Source organism: Amblyomma maculatum, chromosome 10 (assembly GCF_055883805.1).
Source record: "Amblyomma maculatum isolate TAMU_Amacu chromosome 10, ASM5588380v1, whole genome shotgun sequence".
NCBI lineage: Eukaryota > Metazoa > Arthropoda > Arachnida > Ixodida > Ixodidae > Amblyomma > Amblyomma maculatum.
Window position 1 is genome coordinate 60,194,381 of NC_139353.1, and position 11,851 is coordinate 60,206,231.

The 11,851-nt window shown below is 45.4% G+C and overlaps 1 pseudogene across 1 annotated transcript; it reads left to right on the forward strand.

Moving 5' to 3' along the window:
* The first annotated feature begins 1,883 nt into the window (after positions 1 to 1,883).
* LOC146176634 (BTB/POZ domain-containing protein 6-B-like) lies at positions 1,884 to 11,054 on the forward strand (annotated as a pseudogene). Its single transcript, XR_014701349.1, has 3 exons — positions 1,884 to 2,129; positions 8,134 to 8,425; positions 9,558 to 11,054. The product of XR_014701349.1 is annotated as a BTB/POZ domain-containing protein 6-B-like (transcript).
* Positions 11,055 to 11,851: the final 797 nt, after the last annotated feature.

An 11,851-nucleotide genomic window follows, 5' to 3' on the forward strand; every position in this document is an offset into this window, starting at 1 on the left:
TCATTTTTAAAAATTTTTTTGCGTCTGGTGTAGGCCCTAAAATGTACTAAATTATGGTAGAAGATAGCGCAAGAGACGGGACAAGGAAGTAGACTATTCTCTATTTTCTTCTACCATGATCAGACACCAACCCGCCCAGCAACACACTTTGGTACTAATGTATAACCACTGATTAGGCACTAAGGATGCATGGATGCCTTATTATGGCTCGTTAATTTGTTTGTAAATTAGTTTGATAATGTACGGTAATTTGGTTTTAGTCGTTTATGGCGTTTAACGCCCAAAGGTGACGCCGTCTATCACGGACGCTGTAGTTTAGGGTTCCGAATAATGTCGACCCTTTGGGGCTGAGTAACAAGCTTAACAGGAACGTCGAAGGGAAGCCGTGTCTCCTCTTCGCTTTCTTGTCGTTGTATAGATTGTACTGTTCTGCTTGTCCAGCTGGAGTTCTTCAACGGGAACGGACACTGCACAGTAGAAGACGCCTCTAATTTCTTCTCATTGGCAACCAAGGCCGAGTTCGAGCCTGAGTACTGAATTCGAGGCACTGAGCGGCGCGCTGTGAGAGCGTAGATGACATGGCTTTTTTTTTTTTTGACAATCTGAGCGCCTCCCATCAACCGAGAAAAGGTGGTGGTAACTATTGAAAGAGTGCATATCCAACTGTCCGAAAAATTGTAATTTTTGCCTGCCTATAATGCCTAGTTTTCACCTCAAATTCGGTTGGCGTTTGTCGGTCATAGAGACGTACTTAGTGCAGCTGACTTTCTGAACAACTGTCGTTTCAGAGAACTCAAGAGTTGTTCTCGGGGTCATCTGCACTAAGGTGGAGATGCTGAATAACTGTGCCAGAGGAAGTATTGCGCGCCGCCCTCGACTTGCGTATACAGCCTTTGTCAAAAGTATACGGCCCAATGATTTTTGTTCTAAGCCCAGTAACGAGGCTCGTAAAGCAACTCTAGCGTTCGAAATCTTGTAGATGACAAATCTCGCCCTCGTTCTCCTCTAGCTTACATTCATACTCCAGTAGTGCTGCCAGCAGCCGCGTTACAGTGCTTAGAAGCGAACCTCTTGGGTCGTTTACTTTTGACAAAGGCTGTACAGCCCCCACCTGCGTTAAGACAGCGGGGCATAGGATAGCGCAGGAGCGGCTGTGTTGTCCAACACGTTGTCGACCTGTCATGTTAAGCGAGGCCATAGACAAGACGGAAGATGCGCTGGTAGCGTGTGCGGAGAACTGGCGCGTGAAACCGCGGAATCGTGAGAAGTTTTGGAGGCGACTGGAACGGACCTCCGGCAGCGCCGCCATAAAGCGAAAGTATTTGCGAATGGAAGCCTAGCGTATATTAAATTGCCTGGCTGGAAGTCCACCTTACCTTTCGCGGAGAACAGAGCAGTTAAGTGGGCTGTCACGGAAACGCGCGCGTAGGAAGAAGCGTGAAGCTCCCAGCCCATTTGGGCCTGTCCAAACTATTTCATAGGTGGCGCTAGGTGGCGACTCTGCTCGATCTCGAAGCCAATCGGCACGAGTTGGCCGCATAATCTTGCTGCCGTGGGGATCAACCGGTCAGAATCCCTGCTCCGCTCACAAATAACAGCACGTCGATCAGGTAATGGATTACCGCCTTATCGATCTAGCGTAAAAAGTATGCCCACGGCATTTGGCGTCATGTGTACTTCTTACAGAAACAATTCAGAAAGCGGGTACATGTTGAGTGAGCATGAAACGTCTGGAAAAAGTAAGCTGCGTTTCGTACATATTTTCAAAATCAAGCACTCTGCTTTAGAATCACTCCGTGTCGCGGATAATTTAGGCAAACGTTTCTCTAGAGCTTGCTCATGTTAACATCTGACAATAACACGTATTTTCTTTCCTCTTTCATATGCCCAACGCCTGTGGTGCGAGACAGTTCAACTTCAAGAAATTCCTGGAAACAGGCCAGTACGCGGACGTCGAATTCAACGTGAAGCCGGAAAATTATCCCATTCTCAAAGACGTTCAAGGGCCACAGGCAACTGCTGGCCATGAAGAACGAAGTGTTCGGCGCTATGTTTTACGGCCCGCTTGCCGAAAATGGCGCTGTGGTGATCACAGACCTACACCCTGATGGATTCTACTGTTTACTGAAGTAAGTCAGGCACAGTTGGTTCAACTCGCTTCCTTTCCTTTCTGAAATGCGATGATAGTATACTCAGCAAGCTTCCGTCACTGTCGGGTTCCTATCGGCAAGTGGGGATCTTAATGCCGAGCAATTTGAACGAGGGAGGGGTCTCGGAAGCTGAGGAAGGGGTCAGGAGCAGTCGCAAGAATGCCCGAAGAACATTTGTTTAAAGAGAGGTTTAAATAGAGAGGGGGGGGGGGGGGGGGGATTACTATGGTACATGCATTTTGAAGCGCTTTTTCGTACAAAATTCTTACCACCTAGTCTGTAACTCGCGTTTTTAGTGTCCTCGTGGGGCCCATTAAGGTAACGAGCACAAAGCTATTTTGATTCAGTCACATGAGAAAACTTGTGGGACAATGTTTGATTATGATGGTTTTCATGGCCAAGGCCATCTAATATGATCGTTAAGGGCCGAAGACGGTTTTTGCGGTCTGTGCAGGCTAAAATGATTTGCTTAGGAGAAGTTTGTACAATTGTAAAAAGTTCAAAACAACACATGTGGGTAAGGCCTGAGAACAGTGAGCATGTTCAAGATCCATAATGTGTCATGACTGATGATAATGCAAAAAAAAAAGCGTGAGTGGCCTAAAGCCCTGTATAAAGCCCAAAATTGTGAGGAAAAGTTGTTGCATATAAAAGCGAAGCCAGGTAAAAATTATGTGGGGATATTGTAAGATGCCCCGGCGGGGCGGCGCAGTGGTTACGGCGCTCGGCTACCGTTCCCAAGGATGCGGGATCGTATCCCGGCCTCGGCGGCGGCTTTTCGATGGAGGCGAAAAGCAAGGCGCCCGTGTGCTGTGCGATGTCTGTGCACGTTAAAAAACCCCAGGTGGTCCAAATTTTCGGAGTCCTCCACTACGGCGTCTCTCATAGCCTGAGTCGCTTTGGGACGTTAAACCCCACAAACCAAATGTAAACGATGGCCTAAATGTAAACAATTTGTCCTTCTTGCAGTGGTAGCCTTGGGTACCAAGCAATCACAATTTATGTCAGTATTGGCGACACCAAGTCACTTCAGACGGCCATACGGGGTTCAAGAAATCGGTTGTAGAACGAATTTTGAATTTTTTTTTCTATTCTCTTCAGATCCCTACTCCCAGCACCTAATGCCACGCCACGGCGGCTCAATGCCTAGGGCGCTGGAATGAATATGTATCTCCCGACTGCTGAGCCCAAGGGCGCGGCGTTTCAACAACGGCGATAAATAGGGCGTTAGTGTAATGTGCTTTGTCAGAGCACAAAAATCCCAGATGGCCTTTAATAATCAGGACCGCACCGCCACGGCGCTCAGTGTCAGCGCCGGCCCTTGAACACTTTAGAATAAAGAAACGAACTTCGGCACAGACACTCAGGGGCAATTGCGGCATATTTTCAACATTCTCGTATTTAACTGAAACTCTGGCGGTACGTTCTCCCTTGCTATGGTCATTTGTACCGTAATGCCTGGCTGGTCAATGGTTCATCATCATCATCATCAGCCTGATTATACCCCCTGCAGGGCGAAGGCCTCTCCCATATTTCTCCACTTAACCCGGTTCTGTGCTAGCTGCATCCACTTGACCCCTGCGAACTTCTTAATCTCATCCGCCCCCCTAACCTTCTGCCGCCCCCTGCTACGCTTTCCTTCCCTTGGAATCCAGTTTGTTACCCTAAGCGACCATCGGTTATCCTCTCTTCGCACTACATGTCCTGCCCATGTCCATTCCTTCTTCTTAATTTCCTCTAGAATGTCGGTAACTTGAGTTTTTTCTCTGACCCACTCTGCACGCTTTCTCTCTCTTAATGTTACCCCTACAATTTTTCGTTCCATAGCCCTCTGGGTTTTCCTCAACTTAAGTAGAACTCTCTTGGTTAGCCTCCACGTTTCAGCCCCAATGGTTCAATGTTCAATAAAGTTTCAGACTTCCGATTTCATGGCGTCAGTCGGACCAATTTCTATAAGCAACATACGTAGTAGAGGTGACGTCGCTGAATGCACAGCCGTCTATATTTGCTCTCCGTTTGCTGCAAGACACAGGGACAGAAGAGAAAGAGGGGCCTCAGCTGTCATAGCCTCCTATTTATTATACGCGCACTCTACAGGCCGTCTCCGTATACTTCATATGATCGTTGGAAAGTCGTGACATCATAGGTTGGTCGTCACATGCTTTGGATTTCCCGGTTTTCGCATTTTCGAAATACTGCCACTTCGCAGTTTTAAAAAACGTTTTGTTGCACTGGATGAAGAGACTCCGAAAAATATGCTATTTATTAATTCAGAATGTTCAAAAATCACCATGCTAGCCCTTTAAAACTGCTTAGTTTCAGAATACAGAATCACTGCGTTATTTTTACTTTAGTTTTTAAAGGGCTCATTCGTGCTACGTGGCATCATTCTGAGTTAGAAGCCAGCCATGACTGCGCGTAATGTCGGTATGAACTCAGCACCTCATACTACGTAACTTTGCTGAGTCGTCAGTCATGCTACAGCTGACCAGTGCCCGGCCATGTCAGCTACCACCTGTAAGACCCACGCTTGTCAGGAGGACCATTATGTATGCTGTCCGAATTGGCATGTTTGGTCGATATAAAGTCCCTTTTTAACCATTCGTACGAACATGCATGCACAGCAGCGCATTCTTGTGACGCGTGTTCGTGGACAGGTTGGAATGTGGCGTGTCTTATTCGAGGTAGGACAATCCCGGTGGGTTCTATTCCCACCTGGAATGTGCTGCTTAAGTTTACAGGTTGTCGCACAAATCGCCTGCCTGTCAGTGCCCGGATATGCCGCGAGAAGTTTTCACTATCACAGCACCGAGTCCACCCGTCAGTTGGCTCTCGCCAGCTCCTCGTGCTCACGCACTCGCATTGTGAGCGTAATTTCGGAGGTGTGGCTGTAGCTTTTAAAGGTCAACTCCGGTGGTTTTTCCATCATTCTGTGTTTTTGGTTGAATTAAAATCTTCGGCACGTCCTGACTCGAATACAAAAAACCGTTATTCGAAATTCCAATTACAAGTATTTTTAAAAAGAAAGAACAGCATATCGAAACCGAAACTGCTTTCACGGCCAGAAATTACGTCCCAGGTGACGAAATGGTGACGTCGCACTCAGTATTAGAGAAACACTCGTACGTGCGTTGGATGGTGAAAATAAAGCATGGAAATCGTGAAGCATTGCATAAAATGTCTGAGGTAGTTCAATATAAGCCTCAAAATTTCATAATCATGCGGGAAGGGGACAGTAACGCCGGTATACTGTTTGTGACGTCAGAAACTCAGTGTTGCCGGCAGAAATAGTCTCAATTTAAGCCATGAAAACAGCATATTTTAAAGTCATGTTGCGCGCGAACGGTTTATCGTACGGCGCCCAAATTTTGAAATATGCGTCAGGACGGAGAGGAGAATCTACAGTAAATTTTTTATTAGAATATTCGAATGTCAAAAAACCTCCGGAGTTGCCCTTTAAGGCGACAGCCTTTCCAAGACAGGCCCATGGTGACGATCGTGTCCGTTCGCTGGGTGTACACTATCTATCGCCGGGTGAGTTCGCTGGGTGTGTTCGGCTGGAGGAGGATGATAATAAATAATCGTGACAGACAGTGACACATAGGAAGTTAAAATAGTGATAGATAATAGATAGAATGTTGTTAAGTACAACGGTGATATAATAGATAGGGAAATAGTTATATAAATAAATAATGATAATGGTATATTGGGATATAGATAGATGGCATAGTCACCGATAGTGATAGTGCGAGATATGAGAGAGTGATTGTGGTAGATAGCGATAGTGACTAGTAATAAAGTTACTGATAGTGATTGAGCAATAGAGAGTGATTGATAGGCATAGCGATGACTGTAAACGTTAGTGATGTGACGTCGACATAACTACGCCAGTCGGGATGTCCTAATGAGCTATGACATCAAAATGGAGGAAGAAAAAGATTTGTAATTTTTGTCTCTTTCAAGGTTGGTTCTCAGTGACAATATTTAATTGTTATAACCAATAATGTGCTATGACAACATTGTTATACGTGGTTTGCATTATCGCGTACATAGGAAAGATGACGGTGCCGCGGCACACTATTTTTATATCTAATATATTGTTCTAACTGAGGCTATGGGGGTTTGACTTTACTCATATTAATTACTGATTTATAGTAACACTAATTAGTATCTTACCAAGTAGAGCTAATGCTGCTTTGGTTCACAACCTTTAAATGGTCACTGACCAGGGTATATAGCATTCTAAACAAACGAGCTCAAAGCTCCTTGAAAGTACCGAAGTCCTTGAGCTTGAAGGTACCGAAAACTAAAATGGGTAAACAAGAAGTTAATTATTGTGACGTCACGCAACCGGAAGTAGAGCCGAAAAAGGGCGTAGGAAGGAATTGGCGCGCAATTTGAAAGTACCAAAGACTGAAATGAATAAACAAGAAGTGAATTAATGTGACGTAGAGGATGTGACGTCACGCAACCGGAAGCAGATCCGAAAAAAAGGGCATAGAAAGGGGTTGGTGCGCAATTTGAAAGACTAAAATGGATAAACAAGAAGTGAATTAAGCAACCAGAAGCCACCATCCGCAGCATCCGTGCTTTCGCATTACTCCAATGCAGATTCTGCAGTGCTCTTTAATTTTTTTGTAGTGCTTCTCCAGCAAATGACCCGTGAGTGCTTCAACGTAAGCATACATCATTTAGTATTTAGTGTACGAACCCTGAACTTCCGCAGGAATGCGCCGATTCGCGGATTACGACTGCGCCCCCAGCGTGCTTGTTTACATATCTTTTGCAATGACTGCATGTATGCCAGCCGCTCGTTATCACGGCATAAAATGCAAGCTGAGTAGCAATACCAAAACTATCATCTTCTTTTCGCATCGGTTGCACCTTTATTTGTTCACAAACTACAACTGCGCTGTGAGAAACGCCGTGGATGATACGTCCCCTGCCTGCGCCTGGTATACACACAAGCGGCGCCAACAGCTGCCGGCTGCACTCGCTAGACAGGGTCACATATATCGACGCTTCCCGCTCAATGTGCACTCGCTTTGTGGTAGTCGTCGATTTGGGGTCGCTACTGCCGGAACTACACTCAATGACCACGTGCAACCGCTAAAGCTTGTGAATGCGCGCTCCGTAATCGCCGAAACTTAGACCCGAACCCCGTGTGCTCGAGCTAGTTCTACTCGTTGCTGAACGAACCGGCCGTTCGGCACCGACTAACATTTCTGGCCAATGTCATTGCTGATGACAAGGTGGAACATATAAAGTGTAGCTTCTTGTTTTCCTTTATCTAACTCGGTTAAGCTACAGACTAGCGCAGCTGTTCAGGCCGTTCACTCCCCGGGTGTCAAGTTCTCGCTCGGCCTCCGATATCTGACCAAAGCAGATCGGACGACCGTCCAGTGATTAGTTCCGTCGGCGTCGCGGCGCCTAAAACTTGACACTACGGTGACAGGCGACGTTGGCCATGCTGACGTCATTGCCGGTTAGAGTCAGTGCGTCAATAAGCTAAGGAACCTATAACCGTGCAGCCCACTGACTGTGACCGTGCCTTATGATGAAGAAAACATGTCTTACTCTGTGTCGTTTTCGTGCGATAACATCTTCATCAAGAACGTCTGCATGAGGGACGGCCACTGTATCAATCGTCCCAAGAAAAAAAGAGACGTGTCCTTTGATATTGCATCCTGCATAGCAGACAAAGGTCTGCCGCATATCCTCTGTGACGTCACACGAGTATTTCAAACTGGCGGTAGCGCTCGGTTGGAGGTTCTTCCCAATTCCGATTTCTATCGCGTATTTTTTTTTGTAATATGTGCCGTGCGCTAGGCACTAAAACTTTGCGAGTAGGATCACAGTCCTTTATATTATTCACAGAAGTACAAAACGGCAATACAGCGGACGACCCTGTCATCGCCCCTTTAAAAGTTGAAATTCAGGTGTCATTCCATGTTTTGTGAAAGCTCATCCAAATTTTTTGCAGGTATCTGTACAAAGGAAAGCCCGTCATCAACAGCGTTGAGGAAGCAGGCTATGCGCGAGCCGCAGCCAGAAAATACCTGGTTCCAGAATTAGAACTGGCCTGCACGCTTTACATCAAGGCCAACATGAAAGTTGACCATGTGTGCCGCTTCATCGACGGCCTAATGTTGACCGGCGCTGGACAAATCGACGAAGCGGTCGACCTTTTGATAAAAGAAAGCCCTGAGGAAGTGCTTGCGTCGGACGCCTTCACCGACTGTTTGGAGCAGACAGTGCACTACATCCTGGACAAGGTATGGACGGTGTCTCTTAGCATCAGTTAGTGCGGCACCAAGGCTGCAAAAAATGTCATATAGTGAGGGAGAGAAAGAGAAACACCGGGATGTTAACCATAAGAATGAAGCATTTGTTAGTTAGTGAAATCCTTGACGCTCCCTTTTCTTGTAGATTATGATCATTATAGCGTTCCTCCAAGCGTCCGGTATGGTCGAGCCCGTGAGGCGCTGCATAAGCGAAGCAGCGAGTAGCAGAGTGCCCCAACTGTACTTCAACACAGCTACAGTTGCTTGCTGCTCATAAGATGCTGTTTCCGTCAGCAAGGCCTGCAAGCTTTTCTCTACTCTCCTTTTTAGCCGCCGGCGGTATTTCCATTGGCTCAGCAGTACGGCCTCTTTCACTGGCTTCAATTCCGGCCCCATCACAGTTGCGTCTACTTTTTCTGACCTATTTTAAATATTTTATTCATGTCGCTACTTGTGTCGTCTTTCTTTAATTGCAACCATGTAATTTTTGCTCATGCCTACATTACCGATGGCCTCTCTAAAGCTACCTCCGCTCCTTAGAGGATGCTTGATTCTATTCCTATTGTACTTCGTGAGATAGAACACCTTACTGTTATTCATTGGTCTATACAGACTGGAAGCCCTATCCTGTCCATTTCGTTGTATGTTTTCACGCTTTCGTCTCCGGAAAGAACTTGCTAGTAATCCTGTTTGCCTATTCTACCCTTTACTTATATTCCGCATCCTGTAACTATATTTGTAAGATTATAGTTAATCATAATGAAATAAAACAGCGCAAGGTATGGGACGTAACACGGAGGGAAACTGGTTGCGCTGTTTTATTTCATTATGCAGTACCAACTAGCCCGGCATCTTGCACTTCTGATAGTTAATCATTTCAACGCTGGATTCGTCTTTCGATAAAATAAAATGGAATTTGTCTTTTCCAACGACAGCCTGATTGCAGGTAATCTCCTGCATATTGTAAATTCGTTTATAAGCCTTCCCTTCACTAAACTTCTCCGCTCGTTGATGAAGGTTAGGCAAACTATAGAATTTACCTTCCCCTGATCGTTATATCTAGCATGTTCACATCCTGCACGATGCCGGAGTGTCTTTTGCGAATACTACGCTTCAATCGCAGGTGACGAACGTGCCAGAAATGTGCGTCATCCTTGCCGTGCACCGTTGGGCCCAGGATTACTGCCATAGAAGTGCCACTGCGGACAAGCCCACTGACGTCAAGACTGTCATTGCTCCATTTTTGCCCAAGATGAGGTTTCTGGCATTGAGTCTGGAAGAGTTTGTGTCGTTCATCAGTTCCGTGGGAGTGGACTGCGTCCTAACAAAGGACGATGCCTTTGACATCATGAGCGTTATTATAGGTAACAAGTCGGTCGAACTGCCAGCATGGGCTTGTCGGGAGAAAGCACCGCGTTAGAAGTGTCAGGAGGAAAAACTGTTTTCTTTCTTGGTTCAGACCGTAGGTTATGCTAAGACATTTTTGGCACGTTGACCTTTAGCTTTACTCCTTTCAGAAGGCCTCAAGTCTGATGCCTTCACTTTGATGCTTCCTTTGGTTGAAATTGTGTACCTTGTGTAATTGTGTACTTTGGTTACCAGTGTGTAACCTTGATCTCAAATGTTGCGGTTTTAAAGCTAGTCGCGGTATTAAAGGTTATCAAGCATACTATCGTTTAGGAAGGGCGAAGTTTCAGCCTTTCTATGTTTTGGTGACAAACATAATTTTTAATCGCGTGTGTTTTGTTTGAGGACATCTGTGCATAGCAACTCGCACGGTCTGAAAAATAATCACAAATTTTCTTGTCTGGAGTGCACAGAATGTGCTTTTTTGTTTTTGTTTTACCCTGCTTATTTATGCAGTTCAGATGTTTATTGTATTCACCCTCATCACCGGAGTGCTGGTGAATAACGTAATCCTCAGAGTACGCCAGGATGTTCACTAGAATTACAACTTCAGGATTCAACCAAACAAATAACCCACCATCAGTTTCTGGTAAGACGCACGAAAAGGCCGAATCATCATGAAAATGTCACTCAGTTGCGCAAGCCATGCAAGATGACAGACGTTGATGGTGTGCGGCCGAGCATGCACCTATTGTTCTGATTCTTCTTTATCCTTTTGTATTTGTAGTCTTCTTTATCTCTTTATATTTGCCATCCTGATAACAGTATCTAAACATGGGCTTAAGAAAAGAGCGTAGCCCTGATTGGGTGTTTTCGAGTGAAATTCTGAGAAAGGAGCTGCGGTCGAAGCCCGGGTGCCAAAAAAAAGAAACTGCAACAAAGCCTTGACAGTGGTCCCTTCCGAGATTTTATCTCAGTGGACATTATCAATGTCATTATCACCAGAAAATTACTATGCTGCGTTCTACGCCGCTAGAAGTGCACATCGATAAACTCTAGTCTGTATATGTTTCATTAATCAAGAAAGCATTTTGTGCGACTGCCGGTTTCAGGAACCGAGCAGATTTCACTGATTATATTTTATCACTGTATTTTCATTCCACCTAGCTTAGTTCAAGTTTCCTTTTGTTGTTGTATTTCAAAATGCTCAATGTGTATCGGTTTAAAAGTCTGGCACTTAATTTAATTTCCTGCAATTACAAATGCTCAATAAACTGCCATATATTTGCTCCTTCGTGGTTCTTTCGGGTGAAATGCTGTTCCGCAGTTGGATCGCCTTTCCCCTCTGTCGTACACGTCAAATGCTAAGCTATTCAAAAGGCAAAAAATAACAGCGGATTCGGCATAGGGAAAGTGTGCAGGGTGTAATTATTGCCCTCTGGCGCATTGCCTAGGCAGTCATTGAATCCAATCGAACCGTCAAGTCCGTGGAGTGTGTGGAGCGTAGGATGAGGGTGAATGGCAAAACAGCGTTTGCTTTAAGGAGAGTGGTAAGATTGGAAGCATTTAATACGTGGACTATTCTAGAGCCATCGCGCAAAATTTTGGCGGACCAACGTTTGCGTGCGCAATTAATGCGACACCTAATATTTGTTCGTATTATGTGGGGTTTTATACCATGAGGCTGCATGAGGGATACGAATAACGCCATACTGTGACTCTATGGACTAATTTACACTACCTGGGTAGTAACGGGAAGCCTCAGGAAGGAATATAATTTTTAAATAACCTTTCCTTTTCCTGGTTTTGTTTCGCCAAACGAGAAGTTTGATGAAAACGATTCGTTGTAGTAAATCATACCAGACATAAACGGTGATCATTTGGAGTGGGGTATTCGGCAGAGCCAACATTAAAAAAACCACTAAAAGGTGTCCTTGTAAAATAACGAACGTAACTTGTGCAAAGTTATGCAGAGTGCCGGGTTTTCTTTTTCATTATAACCCCGCTGTAGTGAATACGAGATTAATTAATGGTCGGTTCTGTTCAGTACGAGACAGCGACCACGCATGG